Genomic DNA, 25,580 nt, shown 5'->3' with positions numbered 1-25,580 from the left:
GAGGTCTTTCAGTCACCCTCACCCCTCCTGAGACCTAGTCTTGACCGCCGCCAAGCTACTTTGATTGGTCTGGCTTGTCCAGAAGGTTACCATGTTCCAAGATACTAGGCTGGCCTTCTGAATCTCTGCCCACCAGGTCAGAGGTCAGAAATCCGTCTTAACACATACCACAGTAAAAGCTGTAGAACAAACTCTTTACTTCAACGGTATGTGAGAGATGAGGAGGGATGAAAGGAAGGGGACGGGTTCATGGTTGAGAGAGTAAGGGAGCAGAAACCAAGCTGCCCACAGAAAAAAGAGGTCCTGGGTGCAGAGGCGCACCAGGAACCCTCCAGAGTTTCCTGTAGGCCAGGCCACCACTTTTTAAGGTGTTTTCTGTAGGCACCTGCTTTTGAAACCTTCCTTCCAGGTTCCAGGGTGTAATGCGGTTTGTTGCTTGTTCTCACAATGTTCAACTACTGCTAGTGTATGCTTGGGAACCTTCATTGCAGGACTGCAACATGCTTATGGTTTTCTTAAAATATGCAATTGGTATTGTTATGTGCTTGGTTCAGGGTTCCAAGAGGCAGCATGTTTTCTCTCTCTCTCTCTCTCTCTCTCTCTCTCTCTCTCTCTCTCTCTCTCTCTCTCTCTCTCTCTCTCTCTCAGTTGTTATGGTGATGCACTTTGGCAATTCACTTATTTGGGCTAATGTGCAATATGTCTCTTTCTCGCTCTTACTTGAAACCGTTCTTTCTAAAAGCCCTAATGGTTATTGTCACTGTTTCGGAAATGGTCGCTCCTGGTTACCAGATGCAGCGCTCTTTATTTCCTTTCCGCCCCCATGTCCTATTGTTCTGGTGGCACATTTGGGAACGTTCACCTGAGGTTCTGTCTGAGCTGCAGTGTGATTTTTCTTTCCCTCGTCATTAAAGCTCACTGGTCACTGATGTGCATTTGGGAAACTTTACTCCAGGTTCCAGGATATGACATGATATAACGTGGCATTTATAATGTGCCTGTACACAAGTGTTTCCAGGCACGACAAGACAAGGAGGGGGAAACAAGGGAGGACAAAATAATGGTCTTACTAGACTTTGTGTAATTCAGATAGCGCAAGTGCAGGGAAGAGGGAAGGGGAGAAGTGCCAGGGGGAGGGGGAAGGGGGAAGTGCAGTTAACTCACAAGTGCAGCCAGCGGGTGGCTCATAAATGTAGAGTGAAGGGACTGTAGGGTTGCAGATACAGACCCTTAAGTGCTGGGGAACCTGTAGGCAGTGCAAGGGCAACTGGACATGCAGGAGCGTGGGCCCGAGTTCAGAGGATGGCCAGGTGACCAGTGCGCAGAGCAGTCAGGATCCAACGCAGTTTCTTTTTTGCCCTTGCAGTACTCAGTGATTGCTGGTGTGCTCTTGGAAAACCGGTACTCTGGATTCCAGAATGCAGCACGATTTCTTTTCCACTCTCTGCATGTCTCACCGGGTGTATTAGCTGCTACCGCATGATTGGACACCCTCACTCCAGGTTCTGAGATGCAGCCTATTTTCTCTTGCTTTCTTTGGAAACACCCCAAAAGCTCAAAATGAATGGTTGTATGGACCATTTGGCTGAATTCAGCCAGTACTAAAAAAGTGAAGGCCAAAATACTGAACATGAGGAGCAGTGGTTGCGGGAGGGCTCTCCCGCGCCCCATGTACGGTATTATGGGTTTTGGGGGTTGTAGAGGTGTCCTCCGCTTCCTTGACATTGGAAGCGGGGGACCCAAAAAAAGAAAACGATCAAATAAGAAAAAGGGAACCTGGGGCGCCATATCCGACCTGTGTTAGAGGGCTGGAACTGACACTGTAGGGGTACAGGAGAAGCAGTGGCAGCCAGCGGAAAGGTAAGTAGGGGTGTCTGCTCTACAGCCAAATTTAGGTTGTTTTGCCGAAGTAAAAACTGATTTGCAGCAAAATCATCTACGATCAATTCTGCCGCAATTGTTTCTACTTTGGTAAAACAACCCAAATCCCTTTCTTGTATGCTCGGCTTGACAGTGCAGCAAGGACTCTCATTCATTCACTCAGCCTGCTCTCTGTGCTCTTGGTAGGGGTGGACTGCAAAGCAAATGTGCCCTTGGAAGCCTTTTGCAAAGTGGCTTCACATTACACCCTGCATGCATATGTTGGGAGTGAGCCCAACTACCCACCTTAAGGAAACTTTGATTCTATTTTCCCCACTAGAAAAATTGGAAAATGGTGTCCAAATGGTTACCCCAAAAACCATAAATGTAACATCTATGTATTATTATTCTTTATTTGTTTATGAATCTAAAAGAATCTTCACAATCAACTAACATACATTATTTTTTATCATTTATCATTTCATGCATAAGTACATTGAATTTAGCAATATTAATTAAAATTAGCTTAACATCAACTCAGGGAAGCATTTATCAATTGCGGCTTTGTTTGTATAAAAGCAGATGAACAGGAGCATAAAATATGCAAGTATAAATAAATATTAAAACAATTTCCAATTTGCATCTATGCGGTAAAATATGTATAAAATCCTGTCCAGCAATAAAAGGAGTTAAATACGTTGAAGTATCCTAAGTTACCTATCATTCTTAGTTCACTTATGTTTACACCTGCAAGCACCTTATCAATGGAGAAAGAACATACAGCATTAAGACATGATCGTTTTTTTGAGCTTGTCCTACTCAGGGACCACTACATTTTAAATTACCATACAATGATCTGAGAATTTGATATTCGGTTCCCCATTCAAATTTAGGGTACCATCCAATGTTCTTATGAAGTCCACTGATCATAGTGGTAAATTCATAATAGCCTCTTTTCCTATTTTTAGCACTATCTGCTCCCACAAGGGCCAGCAATTTACATGTAAGCCTTTATGTGCAGGCCTCCCTGGCAAGTAAATAATTGACCCTGCAATGATACCAGGCCCAATTCCAGTCTTATATATTCTACTGAGGTGTTCTTTGCCAACCTCAAGACTTCTTTTCCAAAAGTATCCCTGCAGTAAGTCAAGCCAATTTAAGTCTGTCATAGTTAAGGCTTCTAGTCCATATAGGACCATAGGGCAAAAGCTTTGCTTGTATAATGCCACTAACCCCTCAAGGGAATAGCCAGCCGTCAGATGGGCGAATTTCTCTACCATACTTGCTAATCTATGTCCTTTGTTAATTTTAGCATCGATAATATGTTTATATGGTCGCTTTTGGCTCATTTTAAGGCCCAAGCAAGGGTACTTACTCCCGTAATCAATGGGTCTCAAACTCGTGTTAATCTGATAACGGTTTATCTTTTTGGCAGGGATCAGCATAGCCTTGGTTTTTGACATATTAATGATCAAGTCATTTTTAGAGGAGAAGTCGACTAAAATCTCAAACAAATTTTTGATTCCGCTTAAGGTGTGACTAAATATGACCAAGTCATCGGTGTAAATAAAACCCGGGATAGTAATCCCATTTATTTTAGGGCAACATCCGGTGGTCAGGGATAGAACCGCGGGTAAATCACTCATATAGAGGTTATATAATAGGGGGGCAAGAGCACAACCTTGTTTGACTCCCATATTCAGCCTCAATGGTGCTGATGTTAATCCAGTGTCATTAATCCTAACTCGGATGTGCCTTCATGGAGCTTTCTCAAGACGTCTAAGAGCCAATTTGGACATCCCCAATTTGCTAATTTTGACCACAATTGAGTGTGATTTTACCCAGTTGAAGGCTGCACTAAAAACCATAAAAATAACGTATAAAATGGGAGCACCTACGGTTGAAGCTGTTCTAATTAAACTTTCGAGGGCTCTTCAAACAGGCGTAGTTAAACAACCTTGTTGAAATCACATTTGGGTGAAATGTATCCGTTTCTTTTCCTCCACCCATCGTTGGAGGTGTCCCAAGACAGGTGTGGAGAAAATCTTCCCCGTAACATCCAGTAAAGATAATAGCATATAGTTTTAAGGCAGCAGTCTATCGCCTTTCTTGTAGATGGGTAATAAAATAGACTGGCGCCAGGATTCAGCTATTTGTCGCTCCTTGCAGACTCTACTAAACAAAACATGGAGGAAACAAGCCCACCCATTTGGGTTCTCCTTTAATATTATGCTTGCTAGCCCGTTGGGGACATGAGCATGAGATCCCTTGAGCTTCTTAATAATATGTTCAATAGAGTCTACTGTGAACATCAGAGGCCATTCGCCAACATCATAATTATCCCCAAATTGGGGTTCGTCATTTCTAACTTTGTCCCCCAAGAAGCATAGCCAATCTTCCTGTATTGGATTTACAGAGAGTCTCTGACTATTTCCTTTTGCACGAGATAGAATCTTCCATATGTGGCCACTCTTTTTGCTCCGCAGGGTGCCAATCATGTCTTGCCAGTGGATATTTCTAGTTGAGGTACACCAACGTTTTAGCCATCCTCGGTATTCAGAGTTTATTACTTTAACCTGCTGACTTTTGTCACTCTCCGTACGGCCTCTAATATGGAGTTTTAGTAATGTGCTTCTCATGAGGCATTTAGCATCCCGGATAGCTATGTCAAATTTATTGGCGTGGTTTTCAATTATGGCCAGGTTTTCTCTACCATCTTTACCGGCATAGGACGCCAAATTTTTCACCCAAGTTTCTCGTTCATTTCCATTTGCAGCTGCCAACCACCCCTTATCTTGTGCAATTGCCTTATTAAATAGCAAATTTGGCCTTATAATATGTTTAGCAGTCCAAGTAATTCGATTACCTGCATGGTTGAAAAATATCCAACTGCAACAACTTTTATCCTGTTTTTTTTTATGTAAACCCAGGGTCAAAGTTAAAATGGCGTGATTGCTGAAAGTATTTGGTTCAATGCTGAGTTCTCTAGTTTTTAGCATGCAAGCGTTATTACAAAAGAAATCATCTAAAGTGGCACTACTGTTATTAGAGCGCCAGGTGAAGTTTCCTGGCGAGTCACCCTCTGTCCTCCCGTTGAGCATGGTAAGCTCCCAGGTTCTAAAATATTGTACTCATTTAGACCCTTTGGAATTTTCTTTTTCTTGGATCACATGACATGTTTGCGTTACATGTCTGTTGAAGGGGCTTTCTTTATCATCAGTGCATGTAGCATTTAAGTCACCACCTACTAGAATGATCTGCTCTTCCCCCGGCCCAGAGCCAATGGACAAAGGCTCGCCCAAACCTTCCTGTGTATCTTCCAGGTTAAGGGTATCAGGAGTTATATAAATGTTCACAATAACCCTTTTGAGTTTCTTTTGTTCCACCTGAAAAGTTAGCTCAACTGCAATCATGGAGTCGTTTGAAGGGGTGAGAGCCTGGTGACAAATACTCACTGTTTGACTAATACCTATCACCAGCCCCCCATAGGGCCTACCCCGGGGACCCCTTTTAGCTTTAACTTGGTACATTTTATATCCCTCTATTACCAAAGGAGATTCTAGCCATGTCTGTTGTAACAGAAAGATATCCACACTAGCTAGCAGTTTGGTCGAGCCTTCCTTGGCTGTAATATGGGCGTAGCCTCTTGTATTCCAACTAGCAATTTTACAGATTCAGGGGGCCATATATCCAAGATCCATGGGGGCAAAGTGGGCAGGTCTGCTAGGGCCATCCAAGTTTGGGTCAACCTGATGTCCCTGACCCGTGGCTCGTTGATATGAATTGCCACAGCATACTATAAGTTTAAAGCCTAAGGATTTCAATGTATCCGCACATGTACACAGCAGAGAAACAACTGCAGAAGAAACAAAATGTGTCAATGCCCAATTTTCCACACTTGACCATATAGGAACTCTAATTTGGAGCATGTCTTTACTACTAATGAATGAAAGGCTCGGGATCGTAGAAAAAAGGTGAAGGAGCGTTGTGCGGTTTAAAAATGGACTGGCCGCAGAGGGCTTCAGTTCTTCAAGTTTTATCATTGAGCAGAAGGACGACCACTCTCTGCGTACAAAGGTAGGGGAAGGTAAGGTTGGGATAGGGGGAGGGTATAAAGAGGGTAAAGGGATCACAGAAGCTGCTGGATTAGAAAACAAAGCCTGAGTTTTGTTCTGTTGGTGCAAGGTGGCATATGGCCGAGCCAGCAGACCACTCCACGACCCAGGCACCGTTTCAAACCCCTTGTCACTATGTGTCAGACTGGGATCCATAATTTGGGTGATAGAATGGAGTTCCTGCTGGGAACATCTCGACAAGTCACACAGAGGCCCCTAGACGTTATTTCTACAGAGGATCCTTGGTCACAGGCAAGAGGAGTATTTCAGGGCACCAAAATAGGTAAATGTGTTTTGCCAGCCCATTTATCCAATGGGCCAGACAAGAAGACTTGTCTTCTAGACCCGTCACCCTGATCTATGGTAACGAGATTTGGGGTTGTATTGTACTTCATCTGGCTTTTCACCTTGTCTCTAGCAGGTTTGGAGGGTGGGAGAGGCAAGTTTGGAAAGGTAACCTTTTTTGCAGAGTTCATCATAACTATCTTCGTTCACTTATGCTTATTTTCCTCTCTTCCCATCATAGATATTTCATTGCATACTGCATCCAGTGCGTCGTCTTCATTTTCAGCAAAAATGGTCATAGAATCAGAATTGCTGTCAGATGTTGTTTGGGGGGAGGTAAGATCCTCAAATGCCGCATCCTTTCCAAAGGTCTTTTTTGCGTGTGGCTTCTCCAATGGTCTTTTGCCATTTGTATTCCTGGCCACCTGAGTTACCTCTTTCGTAGTTTTCATCACTTCAGGGTGTAAGTCTAATATGAAATCCTCAATTTTATCGTTAAGAGATTTCAGCTGTAATTAGTCGGCTGCCATGTCAATACAAAGGGTATGCAGGCTTTCAATGTTTGATAGCAAGGAGCCTATTTTCTGCATGATAATTACCACATCAGGGTCCCTATTTGGGAATAATGCAAGGCTTGAGGAAGGCGCTTGCAGCACATCATTAGTTGCATCTCCGATATCTGTCCTATTTACCAATTCAGACAGGTTTGGGATATTTGAAAACCTGGCTGCCATAGGATTTTCATTTAAAACAGATTTGGCCCCACAGAGTTTTATTTGAAGGATCTACACATTTTTAGCAGCGAGCCATTATTCTTGATAGATGAAATAGGCCTCACAATGTGTTTATCAAATTCTTTTGCCGTTGACACAGTCTGTAGTTATACAAGGAGATTTCATTTTATTGAAGGTCGACATTTGCGCTTGTATTTGATTGAACGCTTTAGTGAGTGGAAGGACAGGTTGCACATTAGTCACATGGGAGGATATGATATGATATGACATGGCATTTATAACGCGCCTATACACAAGTGTTTCAAGGTGCGACGAGGCAATGGAGGGGAACAGAAGGAAGACAACGATCCTACTAGGCCAAGTGTCATTCAGATCGCGCAAGTGCATGGGAAGGGGGAAAGTGCGTGGGGGGAGGAGGAGGGAACAGTGCAGTACATGGGATAATAGAATAAATGAATAGATGGTAAGGAAATTCTCCTACGATGGACGACTTCATAAAAACCTGTGAGTAATGGTTGGCTGAGGGTCAGATTTAGCACACTGGACTGTTGATCGCCCTTAGGCAGAATTTAACAAGGGTTGACCGGCTGCGAGTGGTTTTACAAAGATTTTTTGTACCACTTCGCAGACCCTGGCTGCGTTGATTTGAGGCTTTCTCTATAATGCAGTGACGACCAATATTATAAGGTTTCAAGTGTCAGAAATTCCTGACCAATAAGTGAGTCAACGGCAAGGAGTGCTAGCCCTGGAGAGGGTTATCAGGGAGACTCAAAGCCACGAGGCCCGCAGTCACCTCGGGATTTGCAACTCGGTTGTAATTTTTTATGTGCAGCAATTAATTGTCCAATAGCCAGCCTACTAACATGTTTTTATACTGAGGGAACAGCTGACCCGGGGCCCACCAGCCACCTAAGAAACACTCCTAGGTCACATGGGAAATGCTTTACAAAACTGCACCTCACCTTCTTACAGCCAGTTGGAAGTCAAGCAATCTTCCATGAATAGAGAAAATGTACACTCTGCACGGGTTGCTAAGGCCTGCCTCTCTGCCACTGCTAGATCAGGGTTGTCGACGTCACCACACCGCTGAAGACCACCAAAGACTCTGCTGACTCCACCGCGCTCTGCTTGGAACTCAAGTCTGGGTGTAGTATAATTTATTGTGTTTTGGAGTACAGCGCCACTGCATATGATCACATTATTGCTATAATGTGGCACACATATAGCCAGCCAGATGTTGCCAGTGTAACATATGGATATGCAAATTAAGACAGGTTACAGATTTAAAAGCAGAATAGAATTTTATTTTCTTTCTTATTTGAAATGCCTCATTCACAGGAGAACACATTAGCTATCTAATTGACTGACTTAATTAACCAATACTAACACTAATTCTATCTAAATAACATTATAATGTGTTCTCCATGTGGAAAGAGAGGCAGAAGAGATGTGCTCTGAGAGTCATTTTTAAACGTGCATTTTTCTCTGATTTTCTCTGGCTGCATTGAAATGTGAAGGACGGAAAGGCAGCAGGAAACAGAAACAGAAACAGTTATTACAGTATGAAGATCCCATTGTTTGTGAAACAGGGTTGGCAACCTAATACACTTTCTCTTAATATGATTGGAGGGAAGTATATCTGAAGACAGGCTGCGTAAGCAACAGAGCTTTGCTGGACAAGCTCTGACAGAATTATAGTTAGTACACTTTTGCGGAGCTGCTGTGAGGTCGCCTTTGCTGGGCTGCTGGGAGGAGTCGTTCCAGCTGCACTGTTGACCTTCAGAGACTGGGGGTTCCTGGTCACTTGGCACCGGCTTGAGAACTGCAGATTGCAGATTGAACTGCATGTTCTCGCTGTGCTTTTTAAAAAGAAAACCCCGGGCCCATTCATCAGAGGCCACGAGCCAAGGGAGATCGCGTGTGGGAGAACTACAGATAACTGGTAATTATCAAAGTGAATGGAGATTATTGTGACTGCTGTACGAATGACCTAATATATATCAGGCAGGCAGAGTAGAAAAAAAAGGAATCCCCTGTGTTTAATTGACACTTTATAATGTTGCAAAATGAATATTGTTCTTTTGCTGCATGTTTTCCTTTTTCTCTTCGTTACAGATGATGCAAAGTGAATCTCGTTCCGCTGCTGTACATTTTTCTGTTTATTTCTGTAAAAAAAACAAGGGTAAAATGTTGTTCTGAAATGCAACTGTTTATAAAACACAAAAATACATGAAGGCAGACGTGTAGTGTGTTTTTGTCTTTCTCTTTTCTTAGTGCATCTGGAATAGCACTTGTGATATGGGGAAGATTTTGAGGTAGTGCATTTGTCATTTTTCCCATATAGCTAAAACAACAAAAAGAATAAGTTGTCTAAAAGTAAGACTTAGCAATTATAAATAGCTGTGTGCGTGATTCTACTAATTGTATGTGTGTGTGATTTCTGAGTGGAATATAATACAATAGTTCTTGCTGAGCGTACATGAATCAGCAAAAAGAGGCCTATGGAAACATAATATCACTAATGTAAATAAATAAGTGATAATACCACATGTTATTGTGAATACTTTATGGAAACATAGTTCACTGGTGTAGATAAATCAGTGATAACAGCCATAGGTGGCACTCTATATGAAAATGTGGTGTTTCTGAATAATGTAGGTCCGAGGCCTCTAGAGATCACACAAACAGTCTAAACAAAAGAAGGGGGTTTTGTATGTTGGGGCCACAAATAAAACAAAGAAATTATGCTCACCAAAATACCACCAGCAAAATGTATACCACTATAAAGCCAAACCCAATCTAAATGCAAAGAGTAGTCATTGCCAAATTACCATTATTTTTGGCGGTAAGAAAATACCGCCAGGCCCCAAATCTACACAAAATACCCTACATATTTATGGTGCGTAGCAGGCCGGGAAAGTGATCATAGAGCACCTACTGGGCGTGGCAAGTGTGTCTCACACTGCCATCTGTACATTAAAGGGAACCCATTTCATAATAGCAGTGTGTTACTAAAAACGAATTTCAGAATGTCTCAAATGGAAGCCACATTCTCATAATTAGTGCAATATTTAGAGGCAAAGTTATATGCACATGGAACGTGGTCATCGAACAGTGCCACAGAATGGCATGACCGCATTCATGGTGAAGTACAGAAAGAAAAACTAGACAATATTTTTGCAGAAGGCAGCATAATTCAGGTCTGCCTTCTAAGGTTGTTAAATGCAGCCGATAAACATGCAGAGAAAGATTGTTTGATACGGCTACGCGCTAAGATCTGGTTTATTTTGAAAAGGTCCCTGTGAATGCAAGAAAATGATACCAAGCTGATTAACAGGTTAAAAGCTGACCTAGATGGGGCAAGTGAAAAGGAGGAGATATTAAGAGCAGAATTAGAAGGATTTCAAAAAGACATGCAGTTAAAATGCAGAGATTTTGATATTCAATTGTCCAAAAGCAAGAAACAATTTGAGGACAGTGAACAAGAATTGGTACACTTAAAAGCATTAGTGGACCACATTAGACAAGATAAAGATGAGATGGTTTCCGAAATGCAGGTCTTACAAAAAGAACATTTTGAAAAAGAAAGTGATCTCCAAAATGCAGACCAGGAAATGGTTAAAATACTTCAAGAAAGAGACAAGAGAAACAAAGAATTCAATAAATGCCAAATGCAAATGTGCGACATGCAGGAGGTAATTAATAAAATGAGTGATGAAAACAATTACTTGCAAAACGAGGCAGACAGGCTCCTTAAGAAGTGTAAGGATTTGGAACAACAAATGTGCATTCCCAGGTCCCAGGATAGACGGCAGGGTACCACATTCAATGGAGTTGAGGTAAATTCTATTTCTACCCAAAGAGCTTGTGCCCCAGTGACTGGGCCGGTGACTGAACTTGGTTGCAGCGCCCTTGAGGGATTTGATACTCCCTTTGGGGGCCGCCACCAATCCTATACACCTGGAACCAGGGTTGAGTCACCAAGTAGTGCAATTCCATGCATTGCAACAAGTAGCACCATAAAGATAATGCAATCCATTAAATCCCTGATCAAACCATTTAAAAAGGGAGGGGAATGCTGCATAGAGGATCACTTAGAAGCGGTTCATGACATTTTTAAAGCCTTCCAGATACCTAAGGAACAATACAGGCAGTATTTTTATTTAACTTTAGATGCTACCACAGCCAGTATCATAAGGGGATTGAATGAGCAGCAGAATATGACAGAGTTTGAAAAAGAGATTAGGCATCATTTTTCTCCTTTCCAGTCATTGCAGGAGGCAAAGAACGTTGCTTACACAATCACTGCTGGGTCTAGTACATCCCCTCGCCAGTTTTTACAAGACTTAAAAAGGGCATTTTCTCGTTTTGATGTATCGTTTGACCCCAATTCTAATGAGTTTAAAACTGCCTACTTCTATGGGCTACAGAAGGACATTATATCACAACTGGTCCGTGAATTTTATTGTGACAAGTCCCTTGAGTGGATTGTGCACCAAAGCACAAAACTATATGAAGTACTCTATTGTCTTGGTAGAGAAAGTGATAAAATTAAAGACACTAGACCAAAATCTAAAGGACCCTCAATAACAGTGATGGAAATGAGGTCAGCCAAAATGTCCCTTGAGTCTGCTCAAAGTCCAAGTAAAAATAACTTGAAACCTGAACAAAGGGGTAATCAACAAAGATCATCACTTCCTGTACCAATGTTTCAATCACATGATCCTAGTAATAGGGAGAGCTGCATTACCCCGAGGTACTTAGGAGATAGGCCCCGGGCAGGCTATCGGCCTGATATGTCAGGTATGAAAAATAACCAGAGACAAAATCAGGATCAAAGAAATGATGGTCCCTACCAGACATTGGGGACACAGAGCCGATTTGATCCCAATACCATGATATATGGTAATGAAGATAGACCCCGATATGTGGATCAATTTGCTGATAATGGGAATCAACATAGGGGTCAATACCCACAACATGAGAGATAGGACATGAGGCAGAATATGAATTATGCTCCACGTCAGTACAATGATTCCCCACCAGGGGACTACAACCAAAGGATGGGTGCACCCGATCCTCTCCACATATGAATGAAGAGTTCAGGAACAACCCCAATAGAAATCATTCACCTGAGAGGTACCAGAATAGATCCAATCAGGGGGAAAACAACCAATTTCGATCTAGGCCACACAGAGAGGATTCTGGAGAGATGGAAAGATTCCAGTGTCTCGAGGTCCAAGTGAAAATGTTAGCTAGGCAAATAGGAAACAGTCATCAAAGGAGGGGGCAGAAAGCCATAGCAATGACCGGGTAGTTTCTGAAAAGTGACTATGTACTTATAATACCTGCAGTGCCAAAAAGACAGATTGATCTGATGTAATTATGCATAATGACTCTGAGATGCCTAATGATTTAAAAGTGAAAGTACCAGTAAATGAACACGTGACAATACATCTAAAAGAGAGGTACGGTTTAACCTAGAGCTAAATCAAACATTGAAGATTTGTATAAATGAAAAAGAAAAACCTGAAATTCCAAAAGAACAAAGAGACAGATTTAAGAAAAATGACTCATGCATGGGAATACCAGTGAACAGGGAGTAAGTGGGGATGCTATAATTCCTTCCCTGGGCAATCAAAACAATGACCAAACACAGGCAGAAAAAAGAAATACTCAAAAAGAGGGTACAGGTCAATCACCTGAAGAATTCTTTGAGCCACACATTTTTAAAGAAGTTAAAAGGGCTGGTACCACACTAAATAATCACAAATGCACAGGGTTAGACAATGACAAGTTGCCAAATGATGTTGTTACACATGTTCAGTTGGAGGATTGTAATGTGACCTCTGATGATACCTGGATGGATGGGCGAACAGTGGCCACACTCCAAAAAACCTCTGAACATAGAGAAATGAAAAAAGTCTCCCACGCAGAAATGGGCAAAAAGGAGGGAAAAATGTCATTCCATTTACCAATATGCTTAGCCAAAAGTGAGAAAGGTGAGCCTTGTAATCAGTAAGAATTCGCACTTCTTATGTGTGTTAGAGGAAGTTGAAGACAGGTATTATGCCCCCGTCACTGTAGAAGAAAAATGCAATACATTTGCAATGATTGACACTGGCGCACAGGCCACAATTATGTCTAAAGAATTGGTAAAGAGTACCAATGAAGGGAGATCCCCACAGAATCAGATCACAGTGATGGAAAATCAAGGTCCAGTGCATAATTTTAACGGGGAGGAGGTGCCTATTATAGGCGTCACCGAGGTTGACATAAAGATTGGTAAACACAGAATGAAACAGGAGGTATTGGTCACATCCATTTGTGAAATTCCATTTCTGATGGGAACAGATTACCTGAAAAGATTGTCTCCTCTCATAGATGGGGTGAATGGAGTACTGTGGTCCTTAACCAAAAAAGCATTGAGACCTAAGAAACTAAAATCACAAAACAGCAATATAATTGAATGTCACACCGTTGCCAAAACAAATGATGCAGTGGAGGTATATCTCCAGAATAGCTGCATCCCTAGCGTCACTGTTATATTAATGTGTCAAGACAAAATGCAGAGTGAAAATGAAAAAATACCTGTACAAATATACTTGGACCCAAGGAAAAAATGGCAAACTGCCATAGATGAGCACACATTACGTTTTTATTTAAAAGAGAAGACATGTAAACAGAATACTGCTCCTAAAACAGATTCAGAAAAACAAATCACCACTCTTGCTGAAATACACATGGAAGGTGAGCAACCATGGGTTCACATTGGTATAAATGCCGCAAAATCCTGGAAGGTCTGTCATTAGGAATGGCCATACTAAAATCACATTATACTGCAGATCTAAATAACATGGTGATTGGAAATATCCCTAAATGGTGATTGGAAAAGTATGTGGATGCCAAGGGTGAGTTGTCAGAATACTTGGACTCTCAGCCCAAAGGAATATTTAGAATTCATTCTGTGTACTCTTATGATTCAAATGAGACAGTGTGCTTTCATCAAGAGGATTGCATAACATTTAACTTAAATGAAAATGAAACAGAAAATCAGCCCATTGAAGTGGAAGCTGATATGCCAAAACATTTAAAAGTGGCAGCTTTACAGAGAGACACAGCCACACAGTTAGAGGAAAGCACAGAGATTCCTCTACTGGAAGATTTTCCAGAATTTTCCAAAATGGTAGAGGAGCAGATTTTATCAGCGGATGCATGTGACAGCGATGAGGATAGAAATGAACTGAGGAAGATATTTATGGAGTTTAAAGATTTATTTGCAAAAGATGCTTATGATTGCGGTTTAACTGATTTACATGTGGCCATGCTACCGGAAGGGTGTAGTAGAAGCCCAATGTTTGTGCGCCAGTATAGATTACCACTGGCGTGTTTAGAGTCATTGGCAGAGATTAATAAAAATGTGGAGTCTCGGGGAATTATCAGGCCTATTCATAGCATATCCAACACACCTATTTTAGGTGTGTTGAAGCCAAATGGTCAATGGCGGCTATGTGCAGATTTGAGGGAGTTAAATAAAAGAGTACCAGTATCCAGATGGCCACTGCCATTCATTGATCAAGGCCTAGCTCAGGTACATGGTTCAAAAGTGTTTACCACGTTAGATCTCACCTCTGGATATTGGTGCCTGCCATTGGCAGAGGAGATTCAGAATTTATTTTCATTTTCATTTGATAAGACTCAATACGCATGGGTTAGAGTTCCATTTGGGTATGTCAATAGTGGGAGTGAATTTGGAATATTTTTGAGGAAGGCCATGCCTGATGCAGCGGAAAGAGGTACCATAGTTTATGTGGATGATGTCCTGATAAAGAATGAGAGCTTGAAAAACCACTTTGATGAAATAAGACATGTTCTTGGCCAATTGCAGAAAGCAGGCGCCAAAGTATCTTTGCAAAAAGCACAATGGTGCAAGAAAAAAGTGAATTTTCTAGGCCATGAAGTGACTGAACATGGACTAAACCCACAAAAGAAGAAAATAGAAGCCAATACAAAAACTAAGAGACCCTAAAAATGTGAAAGGGGTAAAAAGTTTATTAGGAATGACAGGCTATAACAGGAAGTTCATTGGAAATTATGCTGAAATTACTCAACCATTGACTAAATTGCTAAAGCTGAATACACCCTGCAAAGGGGAAAAGAGCAGTCTGAGGCAGTGGCTAAATTAAAGGAATGTCTTGCAAAGGCACCATGTTTAGCATACCCCATAAAGGATAGGGATTTCTTTATAGAAATAGGTTTCTCTGAACATTGTATGTCAGCAGTGTTATCACAAAAACATGATTTGAATCACAAAACCATTGCCTATGCAAGTAAGGCGTTTTCTCAAGTTGAAATTAAATTCAATGAATGTGAAAAGGCCCTATTGACCACTGTGTGGGCACTACAACATTTCCGCCCCATTGTTCAGGGAGAAAAGGTGATTATTGAGACAAATCATCAACCTTTGCAGTTTTTAGAGAGTAAAAGAATTAGGTCAGGTAATCTAGCACAGTCCAGAATCACTTCATGGACGCTGGCATTGCAGGGTTTTCCTGTAGAAGTGAGATATGGCCAAAATAAAAAGAGCCCAGTTACTCAAGGTTTAGCAGATCTACATGACTGTGCAGCTGAACATGTATCAAACGAAATAGAAGTGAACCTAATTTACAGAAGTTTGAACAATCACCACACAAAGCTTTTGATGAAAAGACATGCAAGGATTTGCCAACTGTATATGTTGATGGTTGTGCTTTTCACATTGAAAATGACAGTAATAAACAATTAGTGACAGGAATAGGAAATGTCTGGTTGAAATGTGAAGGCGTCCCCAGTATAGGGATGAGAATTGGAGCTAGGAGCTGTCAAGTAGCAGAATTGGCAGCCATTTATAAAGCAATTGCTACGGCAGTTGATAATAAATTTAGTGAAATTGTCCTGGTGACTGATTCTGACTATGCACGAAATAGCTGTGTGGAATATTTACCTGGCTGGAAAGCGAGAGGCATGATTACATACAACAAAAAGCCACTCAAACATGGAAAAATGATACAAGCCATAGACAAATTGGTGTCAGAGAATGATTTGACAATATACTGGAGAAGAATTCGTGGACATTTAAAAACACCGGGAGAGGATAAGGAGGGAAATGATCAGGCAGATCACCTGGCTAAAATTGGGGCTGTAATGGGAGAATTGCTACCTATTGAACACTTACTGGGTGAAATACAAATTGATGCAGTAACACGCTCTAAAGCACCAAAGGAGATAGAACAACCAGTGGTACAGTGGAGTTATGATACACCAGATCAAGATCTGATTAAGGCACAAAAGGATGATCCAATTTTGGGAATATATTATAATCATTTGGTAGACCCTGAACAAAACCCTTTAACAGAAAATGATTGTGTGGGAAAAGAAGAGTTAAGAGTACAATTAAAGAATAAAAAACGAATTAGACTACAGGATGGGCTTATGATTAGAGAGTCCATAACAGGACAAATACAGTGAGTGGTGCCCCTTTCATTCAGAGGGCTAATGCTGCACCATACACATGATGCGATAACTGCAGGCCACAGAGGTTCACAAAAAACATTGGAGATACTAAAAGATTATGCATACTGGCCACATATGTCCCAAATGTGGAATTATATACTAGAGGATGTCTAGTATGTGCCCAATTTAAACCCGCTTCACCAATGCATGGAGCCTCATCAATGAAAAGAGGCTTAACTCTTCCATGGTCAGATTTGCAAATAGACTATGTAGGGCCTGTAAAGAGGCCGAGCAGGGGGAACCGTTATATTTTGAGTGTGGTGTGTTTGATGTCAAAATGGATTGAGTGTATTCCTGCACCAGATTGAAATTCACAAACAGCAGCTACATTACGAGTGAATCATGTGTTTTCAAGATTTGGGTTACCACAAAGAATAGAATCAGACAGGGGAAGTCATTTCACAAGCGCTCTAATGAGTAAGGTATGGCAAATACTGGGAGTGAAAAGAAAATTACACATTGCATATCAAGCTTCTTCTTCTGGGGGAGTTTAACGCTGTAATAGGTCTGTTGTGGACATATTAAAGAAGTTTGTAGCAGAAGCAGGTTCCAGCTGGGATTTACGTTTACCTTTGGTTTTGATGGCAATCAGATCAACTCCTGCCAAAGCAACAGGTATTAGCCCCCATAAAGTTTTGACAGGTAGGAAAAGGGTGTTACCGCAACACCTACTATACAGAACACATGAGCAGACACTTGTAAGCGCATCTACAGTTCATGAATACATGGATGAGCTGAGGAAGCATTTACAACATGCATTTGCTTTTGTACAGCAAAATCTAGAAAGAGCTGCTGACAGTGCAAAGTCATATTATGATAAAAAGACATCAGTGAAAGTGTATTGTGTGGGCGATCAGGTGTATACATTTCATTTTGGAAAAGGTAAACAGAAAAATTCCAAATTTCTGGCAGCCTGGCAGGGGCCATTTCGAATTATAGATAAGATCTCTCCAGTGGTATACACAATTTTGAAAACTGAAGGTGAAACAGTAACAGAACAGTTTGTTCATGTAAACCAAATTAAACCATGGCACCCCAAACATGAGGTAAGAAGACTTGAGCGTGTAGAAACAGATAAAGCCACTTGAATACATGAAAGAAAATAAATGAGTTTAGTCATAGGGCAACGGCAGAGAAATAAAATATATATATTTTTTTTCTTTTTCTTTAAATGGAGGCTGAAATTAATGGAGTTATTTTACAAAATTAAAATGTGTTAAATGTTGAATGCTATTTTATGTATGTTTGTTTTCTCTCTAACATGTGCTTAATTTCAGAAGGCGAGAGGAAAAGGGCGAAATGTTTTGCAAAGCATGTTTTATTTTTGGTAAAAGGGTGAAGTTAGTATTGTGCTACGTACTTAATTTGTTTTTTTTTAAATTTGATTTAGACTATTGATTAACACATTTTGGCTTGGAGGTCACGGGACCGGAGAACACAGGAGACGATGGAGTCCTGGAGTCTCCTGGATGAAGATCAAATGATACCTGCCTCCGGGTGGAGGTGAAGACAAAGTAACCGGGATGCCAAAAGAGATGACTCCTATAGACAAAGTACCCAAGAATGCCAAGATGGAAGCGTGCCCAAATGAGCCAAGTGATGTGACATTGCTGGTCGGGACATATCAGAGGCAGACAAGTGTCCTGGAGTATGGAGTGCCACATATTTATTATTTTAATTAATTATTTTAATCTGTTATGTTAATTCTTTATTTTAATTATTTATGTTATTTTATTGTTTTATGATTGACTTCAAGTATAAAAGCAAGACATTGGACTATGGACAATTCTGTTGAGAAGGAATATGTAAAATATTTTATAAGAACTGATGGACTCAGAGATGAATGTTAATATTACGATGGTTGAACAGTGATTTTTATTTTTCATTTTTCATATGTGAATATTCATTTTGTTGGATTGCTATGATTTAAAAGAAGAAAAGGAGCAAGTTGGGTTTCTTCCAATTGTGGCTTGGACCATGGCCAAATTCTCAGAAAAAGGAGGGCATGTAGTATAATTTATTGTGTTTTGGAGTACAGCGCCATTGCATATGATCTCATTATTGCTATAATGTGGCACACATATAGCCAGTCAGATGTTGCCAGTGTAAAATATGGATATGAAAATGCAGACTGGTTACAGATTTAAAAGCAGAGTAGATTTTATTTTTTCTTTCTTATTTGAAATGCCTCATTCACAGGAGAACACATTAGCTATCTAATTGACTGACTTAATTAACCAATACTAACACTAATTCTAACTAAATACCATTATAATGTGTTCTCCATGTGGAAAGAGAGGCAGAAGAGATGTGCTCTGAGAGTCATTTTAAACGTGCATTTTTCTCTGATTTTCTCTGGCTGCATTGAAATGTGAAGGACGGAAAGGCAGCAGGAAACAGAAACAGAAACAGAAACAGTTATTACAGTATGAAGATCCCATTGTTTGTGAAACAGGGGTGGCAACCTAATACACTTTCTGTTAATATGATTGGAGGGAAGTATATCTGAGGCTGCGTAAGCAACAGAGCTTTGTTGGGCGAGCTCTGACAGAATTATAGTTAGTTCACTTTTGCGGAGCTGCTGTGAGGTCGCCTTTGCTGGGCTGCTGGGAGGAGTCATTCCAGCTGCTCTGTTCACCTTCAGAGACTGGGGGTTCCTGGTCACTTGGCACCGGCTTGAGAACTGCAGATTGCAGATTGAACTGCATGTTCTCGCTGTGCGCTTTAAAAAGAAAACCCTGGGCCCATTCATCAGAGGCCACGAGCCAAGGGAGATATCGTGTGGGAGAACTACAGATAACTGGTAATTATCAAAGTGAATGGAGATTATTGTGACTGCTGTACGAATGACCTAATATATATCAGGCAGGCAGAGTAGAAAAAAAAGGAATCCCCTGTGTTTAATTGACACTTAATAATGTTGCAAAATTAATATTGTTCTTTTGCTGCATGTTTTCCTTTTTCTCTTTGTTACAGATGATGCAAAGTGAATCTCATTATCACGCCTTGTTCTATCGAGAGAGGGGCGCCCGCTACCTTTGTAAACCAAATTTCAAGGAACCTGGGATTGGTAACCCTAGGTCTCCTGGGGGTAATCAGACGTTGTCTCCCTCTTACTGTGCTTAGAGAGGCATCAGCTTCACCTCACTGATGATCCCCAACAAGGGTGAAACACGTGTATGGGGTTGCTGGTGGTACTCTCGTTCAGGTTGGAATTGCCATTGCATTTCGGTGCTGGACTGCCCCTGGGCAGGACAAAGACTGATATGCAAATGGATATTTCCCATCTGTGAAAGGCACAGTGAGAAAAAGCAGTGGCTGTGAACTCTCAAGTGGTTAATAACCACTGAACAGGTCATCACGCCTTGTTCTATCGAGAGAGGGGCGCCCGCTACCTTTGTAAACCAAATTTCAAGGAACCTGGGATTGGTAACCCTAGGTCTCCTGGGGGCAACCAGACGTGGTCTCCCTCTCACTGTGCTTAGAGAGGCATCAGCTTCACCTCACTGATGATCCCCAACAAGGGTGAAACACGTGTATGGGGTTGCTGGTGGTACTCTCGTTCAGGTTGGAATTGCCATTGCATTTCGGTGCTGGACTGCTCCTGGGCAGGACAAAGACTGATATGCAAATGGATGTTTCCCATCTGTGAAAGGCACAGTGAGAAAAGGCAGTGGCTGCGAACTCTCAAGTGGTTAATAACCACTGAACAGGTTATCACGCCTTGTTCTATCGAGAGAGGGGCGCCCGCTACCTTTGTAAACCAAATTTCAAGGAACCTGGGATTGGTAACCCGTGGTCTCCCTCTCACTGTGCTTAGAGAGGCATCAGCTTCACCTCACTGATGATCCCCAACAAGGGTGAAACACGTGTATGGGGTTGCCGGTGGTACTCTCGTTCAGGTTGGAATTGCCATTGCATTTCGGTGCTGGACTGCCCCTGGGCAGGACAAAGACTGATATGCAAATGAATATTTCCCATCTGTGAAAGGCACAGTGAGAAAAAGCAGTGGCTGCGAACTCTCAAGTGGTTAATAACCACTGAACAGGTTATCACGCCTTGTTCTATCAAGAGAGGGGCGCCCGCTACCTTTGTAAACCAAATTTCAATGAACCTGGGATTGGTAACCCTAGGTCTCCTGGGGGCAACCAGACGTGGTGTCCCTCTCACTATGCTTAGAGAGGCATCAGCTTCACCTCACTGATGATCCCCAACAAGGGTGAAACACGTGTATGGGGTTGCTGGTGGTACTCTCGTTCAGGTTGGAATTGCCATTGCATTTCGGTGCTGGACTGCCCCTGGGCAGGACAAAGACTGATATGCAAATGGATATTTCCCATCTGTGAAAGGCACAGTGAGAAAAAGCAGTGGCTGCGAACTCTCAAGTGGTTAATAACCACTGAACAGGTTATCACGCCTTGTTCTATCGAGAGAGGGGCGCCCGCTACCTTTGTAAACCAAATTTCAAGGAACCTGGGATTGGTAACCCTAGGTCTCCTGGGGCAACCAGACGTGGTCTCCCTCTCACTGTGCTTAGAGAGGCATCAGCTTCACCTCACTGATGATCCCCAACAAGGGTGAAACACGTGTATGGGGTTGCTGGTGGTACTCTCGTTCAGTTGGAATTGCCATTGCATTTCGGTGCTGGACTGCCCCTGGGCAGGACAAAGACTGATATGCAAATGGATATTTCCCATCTGTGAAAGGCACAGTGAGAAAAAGCAGTGGCTGCGAACTCTCAAGTGGTTAATAACCACTGAACAGGTTATCACGCCTTGTTCTATCGAGAGAGGGGCGCCCGCTACCTTTGTAAACCAAATTTCAAGGAACCTGGGATTGGTAACCCTAGGTCTCCTGGGGCAACCAGACGTGGTCTCCCTCTCACTGTGCTTAGAGAGGCATCAGCTTCACCTCACTGATGATCCCCAACAAGGGTGAAACACGTGTATGGGGTTGCTGGTGGTACTCTCGTTCAGGTTGGAATTGCCATTGCATTTTGGTGCTGGACTGCCCCTGGGCAGGACAAAGACTGATATGCAAATGGGTATTTCCCATCTGTGAAATGCACAGTGAGAAAAAGCAGTGGCTGCGAACTCTCAAGTGGTTAATAACCACTGAACAGGTTATCACGCCTTGTTCTATCGAGAGAGGGGCGCCCGCTACCTTTGTAAACCAAATTTCAAGGAACCTGGGATTGGTAACCCTAGGTCTCCTGGGGGCAACCAGACGTGGTCTCCCTCTCACTGTGCTTAGAGAGGCATCAGCTTCACCTCACTCATGATCCCCAACAAGGGTGAAACACATGTATGGGGTTGCTGGTGGTACTCTCGTTCAGGTTGGAATTGCCATTGCATTTCGGTGCTGGACTGCCCCTGGGCAGGACCAAGACTGATATGCAAATGAATATTTCCCATCTGTGAAAGGCACAGTGAGAAAAAGCAGTGGCTGCGAACTCTCAAGTGGTTAATAACCACTGAACAGGTTATCACGCCTTGTTCTATCGAGAGAGAGGCGCCCGCTACCTTTGTAAACCAAATTTCAAGGAACCTGGGATTGGTAGCCCTAGGTCTCCGGGGGGCAACCAGACGTGGTCTCCCTCTCACTGTGCTTAGAGGGGCATCAGCTTCACCTCACTGATGATCCCCAACAAGGGTGAAACACGTGTATGGGGTTGCTGGTGGTACTCTCGTTCAGGTTGGAATTGCCATTGCATTTCGGTGCTGGACTGCCCCTGGGCAGGACAAAGACTGATATGCAAATGGATATTTCCCATCTGTGAAAGGCACAGTGAGAAAAAGCAGTGGCTGCGAACTCTCAAGTGGTTAATAACCACTGAATAGGTTATCACGCCTTGTTCTATCGAGAGAGGGGCGCCCGCTACCTTTGTAAACCAAATTTCAAGGAACCTGGGATTGGTAACCCTAGGTCTCCTGGGGGCAACCAGACGTGATCTCCCTCTCACTGTGCTTAGAGAGGCATCAGCTTCACCTCACTGATGATCCCCAACAAGGGTGAAACACGTGTATGGGGTTGCCGGTGGTACTCTCGTTCAGGTTGGAATTGCCATTGCATTTCGGTGCTGGACTGCCCCTGGGCAGGACAAAGACTGATATGCAAATGAATATTTCCCATCTGTGAAAGGCACAGTGAGAAAAAGCAGTGGCTGCGAACTCTCAAGTGGTTAATAACCACTGAACAGGTTATCACGCCTTGTTCTATCAAGAGAGGGGCGCCCGCTACCTTTGTAAACCAAATTTCAATGAACCTGGGATTGGTAACCCTAGGTCTCCTGGGGGCAACCAGACGTGGTGTCCCTCTCACTATGCTTAGAGAGGCATCAGCTTCACCTCACTGATGATCCCCAACAAGGGTGAAACACGTGTATGGGGTTGCTGGTGGTACTCTCGTTCAGGTTGGAATTGCCATTGCATTTCGGTGCTGGACTGCCCCTGGGCAGGACAAAGACTGATATGCAAATGGATATTTCCCATCTGTGAAAGGCACAGTGAGAAAAAGCAGTGGCTGCGAACTCTCAAGTGGTTAATAACCACTGAACAGGTTATCACGCCTTGTTCTATCGAGAGAGGGGCGCCCGCTACCTTTGTAAACCAAATTTCAAGGAACCTGGGATTGGTAACCCTAGGTCTCCTGGGGCAACCAGACGTGGTCTCCCTCTCACTGTGCTTAGAGAGGCATCAGCTTCACCTCACTGATGATCCCCAACAAGGGTGAAACACGTGTATGGGGTTGCTGGTGGTACTCTCGTTCAGTTGGAATTGCCATTGCATTTCGGTGCTGGACTGCCCCTGGGCAGGACAAAGACTGATATGCAAATGGATATTTCCCATCTGTGAAAGGCACAGTGAGAAAAAGCAGTGGCTGCGAACTCTCAAGTGGTTAATAACCACTGAACAGGTTATCACGCCTTGTTCTATCGAGAGAGGGGCGCCCGCTACCTTTGTAAACCAAATTTCAAGGAACCTGGGATTGGTAACCCTAGGTCTCCTGGGGCAACCAGACGTGGTCTCCCTCTCACTGTGCTTAGAGAGGCATCAGCTTCACCTCACTGATGATCCCCAACAAGGGTGAAACACGTGTATGGGGTTGCTGGTGGTACTCTCGTTCAGGTTGGAATTGCCATTGCATTTTGGTGCTGGACTGCCCCTGGGCAGGACAAAGACTGATATGCAAATGGGTATTTCCCATCTGTGAAATGCACAGTGAGAAAAAGCAGTGGCTGCGAACTCTCAAGTGGTTAATAACCACTGAACAGGTTATCACGCCTTGTTCTATCGAGAGAGGGGCGCCCGCTACCTTTGTAAACCAAATTTCAAGGAACCTGGGATTGGTAACCCTAGGTCTCCTGGGGGCAACCAGACGTGGTCTCCCTCTCACTGTGCTTAGAGAGGCATCAGCTTCACCTCACTCATGATCCCCAACAAGGGTGAAACACATGTATGGGGTTGCTGGTGGTACTCTCGTTCAGGTTGGAATTGCCATTGCATTTCGGTGCTGGACTGCCCCTGGGCAGGACCAAGACTGATATGCAAATGAATATTTCCCATCTGTGAAAGGCACAGTGAGAAAAAGCAGTGGCTGCGAACTCTCAAGTGGTTAATAACCACTGAACAGGTTATCACGCCTTGTTCTATCGAGAGAGAGGCGCCCGCTACCTTTGTAAACCAAATTTCAAGGAACCTGGGATTGGTAGCCCTAGGTCTCCGGGGGGCAACCAGACGTGGTCTCCCTCTCACTGTGCTTAGAGGGGCATCAGCTTCACCTCACTGATGATCCCCAACAAGGGTGAAACACGTGTATGGGGTTGCTGGTGGTACTCTCGTTCAGGTTGGAATTGCCATTGCATTTCGGTGCTGGACTGCCCCTGGGCAGGACAAAGACTGATATGCAAATGGATATTTCCCATCTGTGAAAGGCACAGTGAGAAAAAGCAGTGGCTGCGAACTCTCAAGTGGTTAATAACCACTGAATAGGTTATCACGCCTTGTTCTATCGAGAGAGGGGCGCCCGCTACCTTTGTAAACCAAATTTCAAGGAACCTGGGATTGGTAACCCTAGGTCTCCTGGGGGCAACCAGACGTGATCTCCCTCTCACTGTGCTTAGAGAGGCATCAGCTTCACCTCACTGATGATCCCCAACAAGGGTGAAACACGTGTATGGGGTTGCTGGTGGTACTCTCGTTCAGGTTGGAATTGCCATTGCATTTCGGTGCTGGACTGCCCCTGGGCAGGACAAAGACTGATATGCAAATGGATATTTCCCATCCGTGAAAGGCACAGTGAGAAAAAGCAGTGGCTGCCAACTCTCAAGTGGTTAATAACCACTGAACAGGTTATCACGCCTTGTTCTATCGAGAGAGTGGCGCCCGCTACCTTTGTAAACCAAATTTCAAGGAACCTGGGATTGGTAACCCTAGGTCTCCTGGGGGCAACCAGACGTGGTCTCCCTCTCACTGTGCTTAGAGAGGCATCAGCTTCACCTCACTGATGATCCCCAACAAGGGTGAAACACGTGTATGGGGTTGCTGGTGGTACTCTCGTTCAGGTTGGAATTGCCATTGCATTTCGGTGCTGGACTGCAGGACAAAGACTGATATGCAAATGGATATTTCCCATCTGTGAAAGGCACAGTGAGAAAAAGCAGTGGCTGCGAACTCTCAAGTGGTTAATAACCACTGAACAGGTTATCACACCTTGTTCTATCGAGAGAGGGGCGCCCGCTACCTTTGTAAACCAAATTTCAAGGAACCTGGGATTGGTAACCCTAGGTCTCCTGGGGGCAACCAGACGTGGTCTCCCTCTCACTGTGCTTAGAGAGGCATCAGCTTCACCTCACTGATGATCCCCAACAAGGGTGAAACACGTGTATGGGGTTGCTGGTGGTACTCTCGTTCAGGTTGGAATTGCCATTGCATTTCGGTGCTGGACTGCCCCTGGGCAGGACAAAGACTGATATGCAAATGGATATTTCCCATCTGTGAAAGGCACAGTGAGAAAAAGCAGTGGCTGCGAACTC

The sequence above is a fragment of the Ambystoma mexicanum genome, chromosome 1q (assembly GCF_040938575.1).
Source record: "Ambystoma mexicanum isolate Mex_15411 chromosome 1q, UKY_AmexF1_1, whole genome shotgun sequence".
In the NCBI taxonomy this organism is placed as follows: Eukaryota; Metazoa; Chordata; class Amphibia; order Caudata; family Ambystomatidae; genus Ambystoma; species Ambystoma mexicanum.
The sequence above is the reverse complement of the archived record's forward strand: the minus strand, read 5'-3'. Positions refer to the sequence as shown.